A 21,532-nucleotide genomic window follows, 5' to 3' on the forward strand; every position below is an offset into this window, starting at 1 on the left:
GTTTTTTACTTTGCATCTCTTAACTTGTAAATGATTAAAAAAAAATAATGATGTTTGCATTTGGTTTAGGAAAAAATTGAGATTTTATTATTACTGTTCAGTACTTGATATGGTTATGAGAAGATAATCTCATTCATTAACCAGAATTTTTTTCCATTTTGATAAGTAGCAATTACTGCTTTTTCTAGAACGTGGTCTCCTGTGATCTGAAGAAACATTCAGTAAAGTCTTGGGCTTTTTACTCACTGATTTTGATGAGAAATTTTATAAAATGAGCTTTGCTTCCAGCAGTTCTGTATTAAGATACTAATTTTCATTTGTGCCATTTGGGATGGTTATTTAGGGTTCAGAAAATTTTGAAGACATGTCAGTGGTTTTTCTTCTCAAATGAAATGATTGATAAGTATCGTCTTTTTAAAAATTGTGGTTCTTGGGGCACCTGGGTGGTTCAGTCGGTTGAGTGCCTTTGTTTTTTTTCTTTAAAGTTTATTTATTATTTTGAGAGAGAGAGAGAGATACAGTGTGAGTGGGGTAGAGGCACAGACAGAGGGGAGAGAGAGAATCCAAAGCAGGCTCCATGCTGTCCGTACAGAGCTTCACGTGGAGCTCGAACTCATGAGTCGTGAGATCATGACCTGAGCCGAAATCAAGAGTCAAATGTGTAACCAACCTAACCACCCAGGCAACCTGAGTGTCTGAGTCTTGATTTTAGCTCAGGTCATGATCTCACTGTTGTGAGATCAAGCACCATGTCAGGCTCTGTGATGGGTGTGGAGCCTCCTTCAGATTCCCTTTCCCTATCCCTTTGCCCCTTCCTTGTGCAGATGCGCTCTCGCGCACGCTCTCTCTCTCTCAAAAAACAGGAAGTAAATAATTATGGTTTTTTTCATTAGTTAGGTTATGTATGTTTATTGTAGAAAACTTGTAGAAAATTGTAGAAATTGTAGAAAATTCCAGAGATATAAAGAAAATCTCAGAGGTTTACCCCCAAGATGCAGCCAATCTATTTGACCTATTTTATTTCTGTGTTTATTCTACGGATACTTTCTTCTGAGAGTGTGATTCTATGACTTTTTTGATTTTATGTTCTGCTTTTGTCCTGTAACTCTGTAAAACTTTTTCCATATTGCTTCCAACTCACCATGCGTGTATTTTAAATGACTGTATTGTACTTTGGCTACGAAATACTATGGTTTTCTCCCAGTTCCTCCATTGTCAAATAATGGGTTTGTTTCCAGTATTTTCCTGTTATATTGTGACAAACATATTTGTGTATATATACATAGTAGGTGCTTAATAAACATGTACTGACTGACTGACTGACTGAATAAAGCCTCCTTAGTATATAGGATTATTCCCCGGGAGTATAATTAGTGAGTAAAAGGGTATAAACTAAAAAGAGGTCTTGCTATAGTTTGATAAATGGCTTTCCGTAATTATTTTGGAAACATGCTCAGAAACTCAAGGGGTGCATTCAGAGGATTTAAGAGCTTCTGGAGAAAGGTGTGACATTACTATCTCACATATAGGCTCTTTCGTAACTGGTTAATTAAGTACTTTGGATAATTGTAGGAGATCAGTTAAAAGCTCACATACTTTTGTGATATTAGAGAATCGTCCATTTTATAATTTCTTTATTCCATTAGTGTACGTATAAGCTTTCATTATGTGTGTTTTGGTTTATTATAGAACGTGCAGAAGCAATCTGATCAAATACTCTGGCAGTTATAGAAAATAGAAATAGCCCTTATTTGTGAGATAATTGCCCAGATACTCTGAGAACAAAGCCTGGTCCTTTGCAATCTAATTTATTTAAGTATTCCTAAGGCTGTGTGGCTCTAGTTTTCTTGTTTTTAACTTTGTTTTGTATCCTTTTTCAGTGTGATCAGTTTCTCAATGATTTTGTCCTTCAAGGGGTCATGTTTTCTACATAAGAACAATACAAAATGTTTTTCCTCAATTTAGTGCGTATTTTGGTTTTGTAATCAATTTGACTTTCTAAAAGCCCTTATGTATTCAAGTCATATGTGTACATTTTCATGATATCACAGTGAATCTCTTGGTCTCTGTGTGAGAGCGTATGTGTGTGTGCAAGCTTTTTTCAAATTTCAGGCTCCCTAATGGAAACTCTGCATTTAACCATAAGAAGACTTTATAAGCTTAAAAAAAAAAAAATACTGTTTGGATACTATCTTTGAGGAGTAAAAACAAACAGAATATTAATACACAATTAGAGTGTGATAGTATTTAGTATTCATGTGGGGAAAGTGATAGAAGAGTCTTGGAGAAGAAAATCCTTTCTAAAAATAATCCAGAAAGTTCATGCATTTCAGACTTAAAATATCATCTTTTCACTAACATTCTTTTAAAAAATTCTGTGGGATTCCAAAGTAGGTAAACAAACAGTATCACCCTTAGTTGTCTTTCCTAGCTTGGAGCCTTTTTAACTTTTTATATCCAGAGGCAATTGATAATTGTGGAATTCCCCAGACATAATAGAATATATTTAGAAGTACCTCTAAATTTTGTTTGATGTATTTTTATGGATTAGAAATGACATTAATGTAAAGCAGTGGTTTAAGTATTTTGATATGAAAGTGTTTACACTGCATTAGACAACTGAACAAATAAAATGCTGTTTCAGAAATTAAATAAGCAGTAACTTTTTGAATAGCTCAGATTCTGTTCAAGAAGTACTTATTAAGGGGCACCTGGTGGCTCAGTCGGTTAGGCGTCTGACTTCGGCTCAGGTCATGATCTCACGGTTCGTGAGTTCGAGCCCCACGTCGGGTTCTGTGCTGACAGCTCGGAGCCTGGAGGCTGCTTCAGATTCTGTGTCTCCCCCTCTCTCTCTGCCCCTCCCCTGTTTGTGCTTTGCCTCTCAAAAATGAATAAATGTTAAAAAAAAATTGAAAAAAAATTATTTATTAAACATTTTGTATGTAAGAGACACTAGGCAAAATGTTAATGATATGAGAAGGTCTTATTTTCTATCATGGAGTTTACGGTCTAGCAAGCCAGTAAATATAAGTTTAGTGACTGTTACAAAAGAGGGAATATATGGAGCCCCAGAGACTGACAGCAAGTAGTTAGAGACTGTGACAGGCAGGGGAGTTTCTGGTGAGAGAAAGAGCACATGAAAAAGGATGGAGGCTTGTCTCTTGAGCCTGTTGAGTATGAGGTAGCTGTAATATCCAGGTGGAGATTGGTTGGCAATCTGGGGCTTGAGAGAAAATTATAGACTAGAAACTGAGATTTGGAAATCATCGAGGGTTAGATTGTAGTTTCAGTCATGAGAATGGTGGAGATCAGTCACTTAGGGAGAAAATATAGAAATTTATGAGCTCAGGATACTGGGGGGTGGGGGGGAGCTCAGTTGATTTAGCATCCGACTTCAGCTCGGGTCATGATCTCGTGGTTTGTGAGTTTGAGCCATGCGTCAGGCACACTGCTGTCAACACAGAGCCTGCTTCAGATTCTCTTTGCCCATCTCTCTCTTCCCCTCCCCTGCTCACGCTCTCTCTCTCCTATGAGCTCCTAAATTTAAAAGGCAAGTAGAGTTGGAGGAGCTTATGACAGCGAATAGGAAGGAGCAGTCTGAGATGAAAGGAAGAACATTTCTTGGAAAGTGAATTATGTCACACATTCCTAAGAGGTAATAGAGAAGAAAAAAGTAAATTAACTAATTTAATCCTCAGAGCTGTGAATTAGGTCCTGATATTTTCCCTGGTTTGCTCAGTGGTTAAATATCAGTGCCTAGATTGAGCACTAGAAAGTGAGAGAGTCAAGATTTGAATCCAGGTCCGTGTGACTCAACAGCCTCAACCTCTAATCACTATACAGGGATAAAAAAGTGAATTCAGTGACATGGAGATCACTGGTGATCATTGTCTAGGGGCAGGAGGAGCTGTTTTAAGATGGCGGGTAGTACTGAATGCTGTTGAGAGGTCAGGAAAGAGAATAGGCATGTGAGTGTTGTATTTGGTTAGATGGACCTCTCTGATAACCTTGACAGTGGTCATCTTGGTTACAACTGAGAGGAAAAAGAAACCTGCTTGGATTAAACTGAGGAGAGAATGTGAGGGCACAAAGTGGAAGCCACCAGATAAGTTAACTCTTTCAAGAAGCCTGGAGGTAGGATGGTCCCTGTAGGGAGTGTGGATTTAATGACTGCAGATGTTAGAGGAGGCTTGTATGCCGATGCCCCAGATCCATGGAGAGAGAAATTGATAACGCAGCACAGAGAGGGATATAATTTTCTTGAGAAAGTGAGAAGTTGCAAGATCCAGAGTGCAAATGGAAGGGTTGGACTGTGAAAGAAGTGAGAACATGGCATTTGTTGTAATAGGAAATAAGAGTATGGGGTTAGGTATGTAGTTTTGAGTGTTGGAAGAGAAATTTGTGTCTGATTCCTGCTTTTTTCTCCAGGCAGCTGAGGGAGTGGGTAGGTTTAAGAGGTTTGAGAAACAGAGGAGAAAGTATGAAATAGTATTTTGTATACTGGGAAAATGAACAAACTCGGGATTTTAGTCTGCTTCACTGTGTTGAACAGTGCTGATTGCCCATTTGCAATTTGTGGCCATAAATTTAAAATGGGAACTGTTGGAAGGTTGTACATTTTTCTTGATCCATTTTTAGCTGCAGAGGTAGAGCAGGTGGGTAATTGGATTTAATCAGGGTTTCATCTTTGCCTGGGGTATCAGATGAAGGGAGAAAGGGAGAAAGGATGGCCTGTGTGTAAAAGGGAGCGATTCTAAATTGAGTCAGGTAGAGAGACAGCATAATGTGTGTTGGGGGTAGGTTGTTGGAGAAGAAATGGCTGGAGACAGAAATGGAACCCCGAGCCACAGCCTCCCTAGAGTAGGTTGTGGTGTAGAGGGCCCTCAGATAGGTCCAGGATCACTTGGGGAGTTTTTAATTTGAATCTTCAGACTTCTTTGGCTTGGTCTGGTGTATGGCAAGCATGTCCTTTAAGAGAGAGAAGTAGATAAAAGTAAAACCTATCGTCTGATCTTGTCGGAACGTTTAGCCCTGCATCAGCTTGGAAACTGAAGTGGTCCAGATATATGAAGATCGGTTCCATATCTAAGAGCTCTTAACGTGTGGCCACTGGCTACGCCTTGGTCTGTTGCTTCCTTGGCTGACGATATACCCAACAGCTGCTGGAAAATACTGGAGTAGTTCACAATGAGCCCTCTATATTAACGATACTACAGCCAGAAATCAGTTAAAATGTGTAAAATGTAAATGTTTTATGTCTCAACTGAATTTATTAACTTTTGAACACCATTGGTGATTTTCTGAATTGCTTTTCTAAATCTAGTACTCTAATTTGGGAATAGTACTATAAATTTTAGATTCAAGTAACAGTAAAGTTGGCTAGGCTAAGTTTTCTCGCAAGTAAATTGCAGTGTTGAATATTGAATCAGTTCTGATAATTTTGGCAAAAAAAAAAAAAAAATTGACAAATTTCTCTCCTGGCCTAATTTATGTGAGATTTTAAGCATTTTTGCTGTTATGTCACCATGTGAGTGCTTAAATGTATCTTTAATAGATTATGTAAATTGTGTTTCTTTAAAATTTTTTCATTCCTTTTTCTGAGAAGCATTTGGAGAAAATTAAACTTATATGAAGAAGACTCACTTTGTTATATAATATATTTCTCTCCTCAGAACAAATTTTTGGGCACTTTTGACTGTATTTATGGTATTGGGGAAAGTAAAGATTTTTCTTTATATTGGTGTTTTTGGTTGTTTGTTTTTGTTGTTGTTTTAACTTTTCTACTATCCTTAATACTTATCCCGAATTATGTAATCTTTAAAAAACATCTCATGTCTGTATATAAAGCGCTTTAATGATTTTAATCAGATCCTCAAGTCTTGGGTCACCTGCCCTCTTATCTGGAAGTGTGGCCGTCCCAAGATTCCTGGTCATTGCGAGTCTGTGGCCGTTTACATGTTTGTGTGTAGCATCTGCTCAGTGTCACAGGTTCTGTGTTTCCGGTCTGTATTTGGGTGACATGCCTGAGGGTCTGAAGGCAGCTGTTCAGTTAGTGCACAGACTGTAGTCACTTTCAGTCACCTTATGCAATGGGGAGTGGAATTCACACGCAGTGGGAACATACCACAGCGAGGGCTTTTAGATGAAATAAGGGGTAGCAAGTCGGGCCGGTGGAGCAATGCTGTCCTTGTCTTACCACTTACCCCACCTCTTGCTACTAGCAGAAACAAGAGACAGAATAGAATCTCATTTTTGCACATCTTGGTAACTTGTTTCAGAAAAGTTTTGATCCTAATTAATGAAGTGACCGACTATATACCATTTTTACAATGTCATATTTTGTTTTTAAAACTTGTTTTGTGGGGCGACTGGGTGGCTTAGTCAGTTAAGCGTTGGACTCCTGATGTCCGCTCAGGTCATGATCTCACGGTTCATGAGTTCGAGCTCTGCGTTGGGGTAGATAGAGCCTGCTTAAGATTCTTTCTCTCTTTGCCCCTCCTCCCCCCCTTCAAAATAAATAAACTTAAAAAAAATAAATTGTTATTTTTTGGAGTTTATATACATAAAATTTGCTGATACTCAGTAAATATCATAACATCAGTGAAATGCTATATGTTTGTTGTAGTGGTTGTGGTTAGTTAACAAAAAAAACATAGCTGACAAATTATTCAGGGTGAAGATAAAATGTAATAATAAGTGAATGTGTAAAAAGAGGTTCCTTTTTTTTTTTTTTAATTTAGTTTGAGAGAGTGTGCATATTCACATTTGAGCAGGGCACGGGCAGAGAGAGAGAGAAAGAGAGAATCCTAAGCAGACTCTGCACTGTCAGCACAGAGCTCTATCTACTTGGGGTTCAATCTCACGAACCATGAGATCATGACCTGAATGAAAATCATGAGTCAGACGCTTAACCAGCTGAGCCACCTAGGCATCCCATGATAATAATTTTGAATGAGATATTTTAATTGATATATGGCTTTCTGAGTATATGTATTATAAACTAGTTGTTTCCCACCATAGAGCATTACGTTGTAAATACCTTTCAACCTTTCAATGTCAATAAATGAAATTTTAACCAGCAATATCACTTTAAATGGCTGCAGAGTATTGTGTTGTTTATATATTCCATCTTCTTTTTCTTTTCTTTTTCTGTGGGGGGGGGGTAAACATGGTTTATTTTTCAAGTAATCCTTCAGCAATGCCTTTCCTTTTGAAGCCATATTTAAGCCTTTTGGTAGACACGAACATTATTGGCCAGTTAAAATAAGGGAAGTAGATCTTAGAAATGATTCCATGTGTTAGAATTCTAGTAACTGCCAGAGTAATGAGTTTTTATTGCAGGGTAAGCTGTCTTTCCACGGTTTATCATGTTTGGACATTTAGTCCAGAACATCCTTTTTTTTTTTTTGTTTGTTTTTTTATACTTATTTTTTATTTTATTTTTTAAGTTTTCATTTAAATTCAACTTAATGTACAGCGTAATATTAGTTCCAGGCATACAATATAGTGATTCACCTCTTCCATACATCACCCAGTGCTCATCACAGCAAGTGCCCTCCTTAGTCCCCATCACCTATTTCACCCATCCCCCACTCCCCTCCCCTCTGGTAACCGTCAGGTTGTTCTCTAGAGTTGAGTCTGTTTCTTGGTTTGCCTCTCTCCTTTTTCTCTCAATGATTGTGTGTTTTGTTTCTTAAATTCCACATCTGAGTGAATTATATGGTATTTGTCTTTCTCCCACTGACTTATTTTACTTAGCATAATACTGTCTAGCTCCATCCACGTTGTTGCAAATGGCAAGATTTCTTTTTTTTTTGATGGGTAATATTCCATTGTGTGTGTATATATACATATATACATATATATGTGTATATATACCTGTGTGTGCGTGTGTGTATATATATATGTATATATACACATATATATATGTATATATACACATACACAAATTGCATCTTTTTTATCCATTCATCAGTTGATGGACATGTGAGCTATTTCCATGATTTGGCTATAGTATATAATGCTGCTGTAAACATGGAGGTGCATGTTGGAATGGCTTTTAAATTTGTATGTGTGTGTTCATTAATTCATGAGGTTCTCAAACAGTGTTTGCTTCCTTCTTTCCTCTCTTCCTCCCTTTCTCTTCCCCCCTTCTTCCTTTCTTCTTTATAATGGAGGAGAAAGCAGTTTCTTTCAGAGCTATCCCATTTTATCTCAAGGAGTTCCAGCCCGACCATCTTATTAACAGGGTAATTTTATCCATGCTTAAAATCCTGCCACTTCCTTGATAAGGACAATGTAATAAATACTCCAAAATAACCCAGCAGTAAAACAAAGAGAGTTACTCAGGTACAACTTTATTTATGAAATGAGCAAAAGCTTATGGAATACACCAGCAAAAAGAGATCTTAGATGGATATGGCAATGAATTCTTAGGGTAGATATCAAAAACACGAACAGCAAAGGAAAGAAGATAAATTAGACTTCCTTGAAATGAAAAACTTTTGTGCATTGAAGGACTGTGAAGAAAATGAAAAGATAACCTAAAGAATGGAAGAAAATGTTTGCACATCATATATCTGCTAAGGGATTTGTTTCTCATATATTTGACGAACTCCTGCAACTCAACAATAAAAACAACTCCACTAAAAAATGGGCAAAGGACTTGGATAGACATTTCTCCAAAGAAGATGTACAAATGGCCAAAAAGCCCGTGAAAAGATAATGCATCATTAGGCATTAGGGGAATGCAAATCAAAACTACAAGGAGATATCACTTCACACTCATTGGGGTGGCTATAATTACAAAGAGAGAGGAAGGAAGGAAGGAGGGAAGGAAGGAAGAAAGAAAAAGACAGAAAATAGGTGTTGGTAAGGATGGGGAGATATTAGGACCCTTGTAATTGCTGTAGGGAATATAAAATTGGTGAGCCCCAATACTTTGTCAGTTCCTCAGAAATTCAAACATAGTATTATCATATGACTCTGCAGCCCCACTGCTAGAAATATATCAGGAAGGACTCAAGTCAGTAAATGTACATGTGTGTGGAGAGCAGTATTAGTCACAGTAGCCAGAAGGTCCCAGATGTCCCATCAGTGGATGCATGGAGAAACAATGTCTGTAAATACATACAAAGGAATATTATTGAATCATAAGAAGGAATGAAGTACGATACATGCCTCAGTGTGGATGAACCTCAGAAACATTCGCTTAGTGAGTGAAACCAGACCCAAAAGGTCACATATTGTGTGATTCCCTTTGTGTAAAATATCCAGGTTAGGCAAATCCATAGAAGCAGCAATCAGATCAGAAGCTGCCAGAGCCTGGGGGAGGGAAGGAAGGTAGAGGAGTGACAGCTTAAAGGTTAGGAGTTTCTTTTTGAGGTGAGGGAATGTTCTGGAATCAGAGAGTGGTAATATATTGTGAATGTATCAGGAACCACTGAATTGTATACTTTAAAGTGATTAAAATGGTAAATTTGATAGACATCAGGAAAGAGAATAAGGGAAACTGACTTTAGGAATAATTCAAACTTCTTCCTAAGTTTATTGATGAGGAAAGTCAGGCCCAGTGAGATTAAATGATTTGTCAGTTATTTTTTGCACAGCCGGATGAGATCCTTGTCTGACAGAATGGAGGAGACCGTGGATTTAAAATGACAAAACTGGGGCGCCTCAGTGGCTCGGTTAAGCATCCGACCCTTGACTTCAGCTCAGGCCATGATCTCACGATTCATAGGATCACGCCCTGTGTTGGGCTCTGTGCTGACAGCCCGGAGCCTGCTTGGGATTCTCTCTCTCCCTCTGCCCCTGTCCCCTTCTCATGCTCTTTCTTTTCTCAAAATAAATAAACATTTTTTTTTAAAGGTAAAATGATAAAACTGAGTTTAAATTCTTAGAATGTGGGCAAGAATCTGAATTTACAGCAAACTTCCCTTTTTGAAAATGTGTCTAGTAATACCTCTCTTAGGATTATTGTTGATAGAACTCATTGAGATAATGTCAGCAAAATGCCTATTAGAGGGAGTCCCACATAGTAGGTACTTGATGTTAATTGGATCTGAATTTGCAATGCTGTAGTCTAACCTTGTGTTAGGAACATAAGCTTTTCTGGAAAATTTTTTTAGGAATATATTATCTTGGAAGTACTTGAGTGCTGGCTTCATAGCTTATATGATAGTTTGCTCTTTAAAAAATACTGTGCAGCATTACAGTATTCTAGCTTCTAAGCAGGCTCTTAGAATTGAGATTGAATTGTCTGTAGCCATCGTTTTTAACAAATCACTGTTGCATTTCTCTTATTTAGTAGAAAGGATTCCCAAATGAATATGGAGGAAGGATACTACTTCCTTAATTGCTAATACTGCATTGTAGGCTACTTGAACTCGCTGTGGGACCTTTTTTTTTTTTTTTTTTTAACCCGCAGTGACCTTTCATAGAGTGTGTGCTCTGAGAGACCAAATTGGCATGGCAGTGTGCCAATTATAAGTGTAATTTTCTGTGATATTAAATCATCTTTGCTTTTATTTGATCATTCTCAATGACAGTACTTTCTATTTACTTAGTAGCTTTCAGCAGGGCTCAAAACTCTGCAAATATTGAGCCTCAAAACACTCCTTTGAAGCAGGCATACTGTAATCATCCATATTTGTTAGGAGAGGAGGAGGATGTTACCACTTCATTGTTAATACTGTAATAAGAGAAGAAATAGTCTATTAAAAATCGGTTGCTAATTAGAGGATGGTTTTCTTTGAAAATGAGAACCAAGGGCGCCTGGATGGCTCAGTCGGTTAAGTGTCTGACGTTGGCTCAGGTAACGATCTCACTGTTTATGGGTTCAAGTCCCGCATTGGGCTTTCTGCTGTTGCCATGGAGTCCACTTTAGATCCTCTGTCTCTCTCACTCTCTGCCCCTTCCCTGCTCATGCTCTCCCTTTCTCAAAAATCAACAAACATTTAAATGAATAATAAATAAAGTAAAATAAAATAAAAAAGAAAATGGAAACCAAGTTTTTCTGCCTCATGTAGATGATGCTCAGGATTTCCATCCTCATTTTAATTTGCCTATTTTCTCTACTTTTCAACCGATTGTAATGTGTATTGACTTCTTCAGATTCTCAAGTACAAGAAGAAAGTTGCAAGCGTGTACCTAAAGTAGTGTAACTGAATTATATCAGTTGTCAAGTCTTTTTGTTCTAGACAGATCAGTAGAGTAATTTATATATTTTTTTAGCTTTGAGGGTGAGTACTGTGTAGTCAGTTGTAAGTTACATGACAGTCACCTCCTCAGGTATTTTAGGTTGGCATGGCAATGACTAATAATACCACTGGCATGTGCTTCTCATTGATGGTATGCATTTTATGAATAAAGTACTGCCTAATCCAGTATCTTTTGGCTGTTTGTTTCTTGAGCGTTGATCTTTGGAGATGGGGAGATATCCTATAGGTTAAGATACAGAACAAGCTTAAAAATGCGGTTTAAAATGGGGCCTACTTAATGATAATTCCCGAAAAAAGATAAAACATTTCTCGTAAGGAAATTTAGTTTGTTGTTTTTGTTTGTTTTTTAAAAATTTTTTAGTTAACATACAGTGTAATTTTGGTTTCAGGAGAATTCAGTGATTTATCACTTACATACAACACCCAGTGCTCATCACAAGTGTCCTCAATACCCATCACCTATCTAGCCCATCCCCCACCAACCACCCTCCATCAACCCTCAGTTCTCTGTTGTTAAGTGTCTCTTGTGGTTTGTTTCCCTCTCTTCTCTTCCCCCCCCTTCTCGCATGTTCGTCTGTTTTGTTTGTTAAATTCCACATATGAGTGAAATCATAGGGTGTTTGTCTTTTTCTGATGGACTTACTTTGTATAGCATGGTATGTTCTAGCTCCATCCACATCACTGCAAATGGCAAGATTTCATTCTTTTTGATGGCCGAGTAATATTCCATTTTACATGTATATATAACACATCTTCTTTATCCATTCATCAGTCATTGGACATTTGGACTCTCTCCATAGTTAGGCTATTGTTGGTAATGCTTCTGTAAACATTGGGGTGCATGTACCCCTTCAAATATGTATTTTTGTATCTTTCGGGTAAATACCTAGTAGTGGAGTTGCTGGGATGTAGGGTAGTTCCGTTTTTAGTTTTTTGAGGAACCTTCACACTGCTTTCCAGAGTGGCTGCGCTGGTTTGCATTCCCACAAGCAGTGCAAAAGAGTTCCCCTTTCTCCGCATCCTCGCCAGCATCTGTTGTTTCTTGTGTTGCTAATTTAATGTTAGCCATTCTGACAGGTGTGAGGTGGTATCTCATCGTGGTTTTGATTTGTATTTCCCAAATGATGAGTGACGTTGAGCATCTTGTCACGTGTCTGTTAGCCATCTGGATGTCTTCTTTGGAAAAGTGTCTTTTCATGTCTTCTGCCCAGGGAATTTGGTTTATGCTAAGAAGCAAATCCATAAGTTGCCTTGCAGTCGGTTAATATGGGCCAGGGCCCGTTTGGAGGTCGAAGGGACGTCTCATTTCTTCTTCATACTATATACAATTTGCAGTTGTCTGAGATATCTCGTTGTCTCCACTTCTCTCCTGCTGAACTCTGGCCAGCCTGGGTGGGTGGGGCGGGTTGAAGCTGAATCTTAGCAGCTGCAGTGCAGACAGTAACTGCTATACAGATTCTACCACATTCCAGCAAGCAGGAGGATAACGGTAATTTTATTGACCACTTAATATATGCCAGGTATTCTTTGTGCTTTGATGCTTTGTCTCATTGGACCCTTGGACTTAATAAACAGTGAGTCACTTTTTATTATTTGCCCAGGAGGACTGAAAATAATTTACAATTTAATAAAGTAGCCACCGTTCTAACATAATGATTACTTTGCCTCCTGCTTTTAGTGTGGTTCATGGCTAGTGCCTATTCTCACAGTCTGTGTTTTTGTTTTTTAACGTTTACTTATTTTTGAGAGAAACAGAGCGTGAGTAGGGGAGGGGCAGAGAGAGAGAGGGAGACACAGAATCCGAAGCAGGCTCCGGGCTCCGAGCTGTCAGCACAGAGCCCCATGCGGGGCTCGAACCCACAAACTGTGAGATCATGATCTGACCCAAAGTGAGATTCTTAACCGACTGAGCCGCACAGGCACCCCTAGCAGTCTTTATGGTTTTATCGTTGCTCTTAAACATTTTGTTTTGATGGCCATGAAAATCTCCTGAGGGTAAGTGATTTATTTCCATTTGCCAAGTGTGAGGAGTCAAAGACTGACCTTGATAGAGATGAGGCTGAGAATTGTTCCTGTTCTTTTTGGCAGGGCTGTCTGGGTGATCAAGTACTTATAGTACTAGGGCATCAGAGAATTTCTGGTAGGAAAATAGTCTGCACTGAATTTTTCTCAAGCATATCTCCACAGCTGTAGAGCAAGTAGGGAATAGGTCAGCTGAGATACCGACTGAGCCTTTGAGCCCTCGGGCAGCCAGGCAGGGTCTCCCGGCACTGGTGTTTTCCGATCACCCAGCTGCTAGCTGACTTGTGGACTAAACACACTGTAAAGTACAAACATTATCATTTGCTGTCAGTGCCAGGATGGGAGTTAGGCTGAGGAAACAGAATTTCCCTCAAAAATGGTAGGAAGTAGAAATTGTAAAATATTTTGTCTTTTTTTAAAAAACCGAATTCACTCTCTCATCTTCTGTTTAATTACTGGGAGGATATTGTATTCAGAGCTTGAAATCTACAGTTAGCAGTTTATTGTTAGTGATCTCAGAAGTTAGCAGTAGTGATTTGCAGAAAAATATAAGCATTTCCTGAAGGCTGTGTCTACTGGCTGATGGTGTGGATTGACTGAGGGCAAATTTGACCTGTTTTCTGAGGATGCCTTTCACCCCCATTATTCTCTTGGGGGAAGTTTGGTTTACTAGCAGTTTTAGGTAATTTTTGAAGCTCTGACATAAAAATTCTTTTAGATAGTGAAGATGAGCTACTTCATCACTGATTGACAAACAGCAAGTTGACCCAAATCAGTTTCGAAGTGGATTCACAGACCACCTTAATTATTGCCACATTCTCATTTCTGCCAGCCTCTCCCACAAACCCTCATAGTTTTGTTTTTGCACCTTAATGTTAAAAAGCATCATGATCTCTTTTTTTCTTTTACGTACAGTGTCACCTCATCTAATGGGGAAACAGGTTTTAGAGTCTAAGGTCACGCAGGTGATGATGATCTCATGGAGAATACATTTTTTTTTTTTAATGTTTACTTATTTATGGGAGACAGAGAGAGACAGTGTGAGTGGGAGAGTGGCAGAGAGAGAGGGAGACCCAGAATCCAAAGCAGGCTCCAGGCTCTGAGCCATTAGCACAGAGCCTGACACTTGGTCGAACCCACGAACAGTGATATCATGACCTGAGCCGAAGTCGGATGCTTAACCAGCTGAGCCCCCCAGGCGCCCCTTAGGCAGAGGGAATCCCTTACGAGCACATGGCATTGGACCCCAGCATCACATTCCTGTAAGGACATGTCACTCATTTTACTGTGCTTTGGCAGTTTGTTTGAACAGTTCAGTGTTTCTTTAGTTGAACATTTAGAGAGCATGTATGTCCTTTAGCACTGGAATCGCTGTTAGCCCACATGGGACCTCAGCTTGCATTGACTGGTGATACTGAGGGTGGACATTTTCCACCTCACTCCAGGACTTAAACTCGTTCAGGCGAATGGTGGGCCTAACTGCCTGCATTATTTGATTCTGTCTCTGTTTGCAAAGGGTATACTTGAGGTCATATAAGGGAATCATAGTTGAATTCACAGATTCAGTATCTTGTCACTCCATTGTGTCACCTGATACTTGTTCTGTACGTGCTTTGTCCCTCATATGTTTCACTTATTTATGCCTTCAGGTTCTTATTTCTGAGAATTTAAAAGTACTACTGTGTTCATTAAGAAAGTCCCCTGCCTGTTACCAATCTCCTACTGATGTATAGGATTAGAGCCTGTTAGGAGAGAGAAAAGGCTTTAAATATAAGCTCACTGGAATTCTGTATTTGTTGTCTAAATATATTCTTTAAAAACCTTGCACATAAACATTCGGTGTGCCCAGTGAAAAAAGGAAGGGATAAGATAGTGAAGGTGATAGTTGCTAATTTTTAAATTGACAGGGCAGAGTGTATCTTGACCTAATTAGTGCCAGTTTGAAGAATACTAACTCTGATATGATTCTCTGTTTTCCTCCAAATATATTGAGCTGGGTTCTAATTGCTACCCACCAAGCAATTTTAATTGGATTTAGATTCAGATATGGCTGTCTCCCATGGTTTCCACTCTTGTAGACTTGACTTAGGCCGCTTTATACAGTAGGGGTTTGCCTTTATTTATATTAATAACATTAAACACCTATTTTTCTTCATTCTAGGCCATTAAAACCTATCACAGCCATTAGTGTAAGAAGCATTCTAAAAGTCAATCGTAACATTAAGACCTGAAAATTTTGAGAGCTGTAACATTTAATTTATTATATTTTAAAAGGTTTGGTTGAAGATTACTATTTGTGGGTTTTTTTGTTTTTTTTACACGCTAATATTGTTGCAGAGAGGGTTTAGACTCTATTACTAAATAGCTGTGTGTCCTGAGACAAAAGCATTTGATGCTTTGCCTCTCTGATCTTGGTGCTATCCTGTCCAAAATAAAGGGCTCGGATTAAGTGATTTCTCCCATCCAGCTCATAAATAAGTCCGTATTAGATTTTGACAGACAATGGAGAGTGAGGTTGATGAATTTCAAGGTGGCGTTGGCGTTGGCATTCAGTGAAAACAACACAGGCTTCAGAAGCACACTGTTAGCCTCTTAGGAAGAATCTCAAGCGGGTTACGTATCTGCTTCGGGCTCAAATTCTAATCTGAAAATTTGGATAATAAGAGCTACCCAACAAGATTTGTCTGAGAACTAAATATGATAGGAAATGCAAAAGTGTCTATTACAGTACAGTTTAGTTCCTGGATATCTTTATCCCTTAAAGATAAGGTGAGGACAAGGCAAATTGAAATGCCTCACCCTTTATAAGGCTGTTACTGAGTTTTGCCAAAAGTGGAACTGGCTGTTAAAGTAGAGGCATAAAGAAGACAATTCTTTGAATCTTTAAATATTCTCTCTAATATCTTTAGGATAAATTACTTTTGCCAGCAGTTGGAAGAACATATTTAAGGGAAGTTTAGGTCTGTCACAAGACGTTACTGAATTTTCTTCTTTAGCACTAGTAACCTTCTTTTCTTTTCCTGGAGCATTGGAACTTAAATCAGAAATGAATACTAAGTAAACTTTCAGGCAAAAAGCTGGGCCCAGTTCTGTTGCTTTTATAGTGACTTTGGACTCATCACTTAACAGCTATGTACCTCTTTAGAGATAATGCCAATTTTAGGGATACTAGAATATACGCACTATCTTGAATATTTAAAGGAAACTAGCAAGTATCAAAGAATATGGACCATCAGAATATTTTGGAGGAATGGCCTCCAAGGAGGCCTATACAAGGAGTAAAAGCCTATAAATTTGTCAGTGTTTTCTGTTAGTACCTCATTGGTAAGAAATCTTAATGCAGTAGACTCTGTTTTGAATTTGTGGCTCTTGGGGCACCTGCATGGCCCAGTCAGTTAAGCGACTGGCTTCAACTCAGGTCATGATCTCATGGTTCGTGAGTTCAGGCCCCACATTGGGCTTTGTGCTGACAGCTCAGTGCCTGGAGCCTGTTTCAGATTTTGTGTCTCCCTCTGTCTGTCCCTCCCCCACTCACGCTTAGTTTCTCTCTGTCTCTCAGAAAAAAATACACATTAACATTTTTTTTTTTTGAATTTGTGGCTCTATAGTTGGTATCTTTTAAAAATTACTGGATATTTAATTATAATCTAGTTGGCATGTAGCCTTGAACTGAGTGTATGGGGTAATGATAGTGTACCTTTACGCACTGATTTGTTAAATAAATTATTGATAGACCAGGTGTGGTAGTGGTATTTGTTTGAACTTAGGCTTTGGTTTGTTATTTTCTGTTAGGATTGCAAAATCTTAACTTTTATCACTGGAGTTGGGCTAACCATTTGGGCTTATTGTGTTAGCTGTTTGAATCAACTGGAAAAAGCCACTAAGAATCTACCTTGATATTTGACTATACAAAAAGCTGTATGCTTAAGGGAAACCCTATCCCTTTGCTTACAACACATGAGAGAGCATAACTTTGAATGTTTGATGAATGGCAGGAGCTAGGACTATATCTGCTCAATTTTAAAATAAAAGTAAAGAAGTTAGAAGTAGGTAAGAGTATAACTTATTATGGAAAAATGTATAGAAGATAAAAATTAGGGAAATTATCAGCATTCCAATTTCACATTTGTGATGAAGATCTCAGAAGTTAAATGGAGTGTCTTAAATTTTGAATTTCTAGCCAGAGAAAAGTCATTTTTTATGAATACTTTTTAAAAAAATTTTTTTTAAATGTTTTTGTTTATTATTGAAAGGGAGAAAGACAGAGCATGAGTGGGGGAGGAGCAGAGAGAGAGGGAGACACAGAATTTGAAGCAGGCTCCAGGCTCTAAGCTGTCAGCACAGAGCCCGATGCGAGCTCGAGCCCACCAACAGTGAGATCATGACCTGAGCCGAAGTCGGTTGCTTAACCAACTGAGCCACCCAGGCGCCCCATGAAAACTTCTTTACAAAAAAATAGCCACTGACTTGGTTCTTAAATATTTAGACTAAGTCCTGTAGAAATTTCATCTGAAATGGATCTAGCAGCATGCAGTATTCATAATTATAAAATCAGCATGCTGTTTGGATCTTCTAAAACTGGTTCAGGAAATTTACTTAGTACAGTTTTACCCAAATGTGTAAGCGACCTTGAGATTTTTTTTTCTTTTTTCTTTTAAATTTTTATTTTAATTCTAATTAGTTAACATACATTGTTACATTAGTTTCAGATGTACAGTATAGTGATGCCACATACATCATCACCCTGTGCTCATCGTGACTAGTGCGCTCCTTAATCCCCAGGAATTTTTTTTATGTTTCGTTTTTTTATAATTTTTTTAATGTTTATTTATTTTGAGAGAGAGAGTGAGAGAGACAGATTGTAAGTGGGGGAGGGACAGAGAGGGAGACACAGAATCCGAAGCAGGCTCCAGGCACCCAGCTGGCAGCACAGAGCCCAGTGTGGGGCTCCAACTCACTAACTGTGAGATCATGACCTGAGCCAAAGTCAGACCTTAACCGAGCCACCCACCTGCCTCTGGAGCTTTTTCTTTTCTTTCTTTCTTTTTTTTTTTTTTAACAATACCATTCACAGTGGTGTCCTGTCAACGAAGCTTCAGTGAAACTGAAGCAAAAAAAATTTTTTAATGTTTGTTAGTTTTTGAGAGAAAGAAAGACAGCATGAGTGGGGGAGAGGCAGAGAGGGAGACACAGAATCCGAAACAGGCCACAGCCTTGAGCTGTCAGCACAGAGCCTGACGTGGGGCTCGAACTCATGAACTGCGAGATCATGACCTGAGCTGAAGTTGGCACTTAACCAACCGAACCATTCAGGCACCCCTGAAGCTAATTTAAAATTACTTAAGATTGGGGCTTGGTCAAGAGAAACTCTTTCACCTACCATTTCCCTCAATTGAAAATAACATAAGCAGAGAAGTAGATTTAAAAAAAAATATTATGGGTGAGTTTGTTTTCATTAAAGCCAGGAAAGTAAACTTATAACAAATTCCATTATTGATATAAACAAAATATTTACATCTAAAATGTTAGGAGTCTCAGCTTTTCAGTTAATGTTCTGGAAAAATATTAACCATTAAAATATACATTCAAATAATGTGAATGGAACACACAATTTTTTGCCTCAGGTTCCAAGCACTTTATCAAATAACGAATAGAACTTTACAGTAGCATTACTACTGTTTCTCCTCTCCTAGCCTTTTGCTGCTGCTGCCATGCATTTTTCTTACATATGTTTTAAACCTCACACTATATGACGGTATTGGTTTAAACAGATCAATTATCTTTTAAATAAATTTAATTAAAGATCCAAGTCAGTTGACCTAAGGGAGATTATCAGGATGGACCTGACTCGTCTGACTCATTATTTTTATTTATTTTTTTAAAATATGTTTTAGGGACGCCTGGGTGGCTCATTCGGTTAAGCATCTGACTTCGGCTCAGGTCATGATCTCACTGTTGGTGGGCTCGAGCTCGCATCGGGCTCTGTGCTGACAGCTCAGAGCCTGGAGCCTGCTTCGGATTCTGTGTCTCCCTCTCTCTCTGCCCCACCCCCACTCGTGCTCTGTCTCTCACTCTTGCGCTCCCTCTCTCTCTCTCTCTCTCTCTCTGTCTCTCAGCATGTGTGAGCAGGGGAGGGACAGGCAGAGAGGGGGAAAGAGGATCCCCAGAAAAGGACTCAGTACTGCCAGCACAGAGCCCAATGCAGGGCTCGAACTCAGGAACCGTGAAGTCATGACCTGAGCTAAAGTCGGACGTTCAGCCGACTGAGCCACCCAGGTGCCCCCAGGTATACTGTTTAAAAGCACAAGGTTTGGGGGTGCCTGGGTAGCTCAGTTGGTTGAGCGTCCGACTTTGGCTCAGGTCATGATCTTACGGTTCGTGAGTTTGAGCCCTGCATTGGGCTCTGTGCTGACAGCTTGGAGCTGGGAGTCTGCTTCGATTTCTGTGTCTCCCTCTCTCTCTGCCCCTCCCCCGCTCATGCTCGCGCTCTCTCTCTCTCTCTCTCTCTCTCTCTCTCTGTCAAAAATAAATAAACATTTAAAACATTAAAAAAAAAACGCAAAGTTTTCACTGGCTAGTAGCAGAAGAGGAAGTCAGGAAGCTTCACAGCAAGAGACTCCACGTGTTGCCAGTTTGAAGATGGAGAAATTAGTGAGACAGAATGAGGGCAGCCCCTAGGAGAAGAGAGTGTTCTCTGGTTGATGGCAAGGAAGTGGAGAACACAGACCATTAGCTGCAGGAACTAGATTCTGATTCTAGCTGCATCAATCTGAGTAAGCTTGGAAGCAGTTGCTTCCCCAGAACCCCAGATAGGAGCCCAGCGTGAGTGACACCTGATTACATACCCTCGTGAGAAACACAGAGGAGACGCCGGCCAAGCCTGACTGAAATTCTTACGGAAATGTGAGCTACTCATTGGACGTTGCTTTAAACCACTAAGTTTCTGGTAGATAACAGTAAAAAACCAATATACCTTTGTAAGACCTTTTAGCAGTCTGAACGTTTCTAGGAGGCTCTGTTAGATCTTTCTGAAGTCTTCACATAGGACCTTCCAGTCCCACTCTAGATTTGACCTTTGCCTGGAAGCTGTTTCCTTCTTTGAGAATCATCTTATCAGCTGGAGGTGCTTGTTACCTCAGGGTTGTATTGTTAAATCCCGCATGTCCCTGCCCCTCCAGAGTTAACAGTGTATTCTTTAGCTCATCTCTTTTTCTTTTCATATGTCATCATCATAGACAGTGAGAAGAAGCCCGGTGGGCACATTCAGTCATTGACTTCATTAGGAACATGTCCTATTTTCAAGTGTTCTGCCAATAACAGTATTTCTAAACTTCCTTCCAAAATAAAACCAGCATCCCTGCGACCTTTGCCAGGTCTTTTAAGCTTCCGCTAACACTCTCTTCACTCCCTTTTAGGCTTTAATATTCTCCACCTGGTTTCAATGCCAGTAGCAGCTAAATTCCACACGCTAGTGGCCTAAGGCAGAAGTGCATGGCCTTTTTATGACCCAGCCCCAGAAGTCCCATAGCATAATTTCTTTTTATTTTATTTTATTTTTTTAACATTTATTCATTTTTGAGAGACAGCATAAGCAGGGGAGGGGCAGAGAGGGAGACACAGAATCTGAAGCAGGCTCCAGGCTTGGAGCTGTCAGCACAGATCGTGACGCAGGGCTGGAACCACCAACCGTGACATCATCACCTGAGCCTAAGTCAGACGCTTAACTGACTGAGGCACCCAGGCTCTCCCTCCCCCCATAGGATAATTTCTATGTGACTGTTGGTTGAAGCAATCACAAAGGTCTACCAAGTTCAAGGAGGAGGGATATTGACCCTACCTATCTATGGGACAAGTCTTAAAGTCATATTGTAAGAGAAGGATAAGAGATATTGTGTCTATATTTGGAGAATTAAATTGACCACAGATCTCAAAATGTTAGCTTGTATTTTAAAATTGCATATTGTCTGCTTTGTAATGCTCTTTAAAAATAAAACGGTACTAATCTTCTAGCCCATTTCACAATTACAGATTCATCGGAAAATGAGTTTTATTTATAATAGTGTTACAGCATATCCCGTACTAACATCAGCCAACTGGTACATTCTGAAAATTTAATTAAAGGTATTAGGTGCCAGTTCAAGCAGATTTTTTTTTTCTTTTTTCTTGTTTAATGAGTTTATATTTTTAATTTGAGAGAGAGAGAGGGAGAATGACTGGGGACAGGGGTGGGAGGGTAGGAGGGATAGAGAGAGAGAGATAGTGGAGCTTGATCTCACCACCGAGAGACCATG

The 21,532-nt window shown here is 39.2% G+C and overlaps 1 protein-coding gene across 3 annotated transcripts in view; it reads left to right on the forward strand.

The window, feature by feature from the left end:
- Window positions 1–21,532, forward strand: part of COMMD10 (COMM domain containing 10) — a 214,711-nt gene that overhangs the window by 53,247 nt on the left and 139,932 nt on the right. The gene's annotated exons all lie outside the window — the stretch shown is intronic.

The sequence above is a fragment of the Panthera uncia genome (genome assembly GCF_023721935.1).
Source record: "Panthera uncia isolate 11264 chromosome A1 unlocalized genomic scaffold, Puncia_PCG_1.0 HiC_scaffold_17, whole genome shotgun sequence".
Classification (NCBI taxonomy): domain Eukaryota; kingdom Metazoa; phylum Chordata; class Mammalia; order Carnivora; family Felidae; genus Panthera; species Panthera uncia.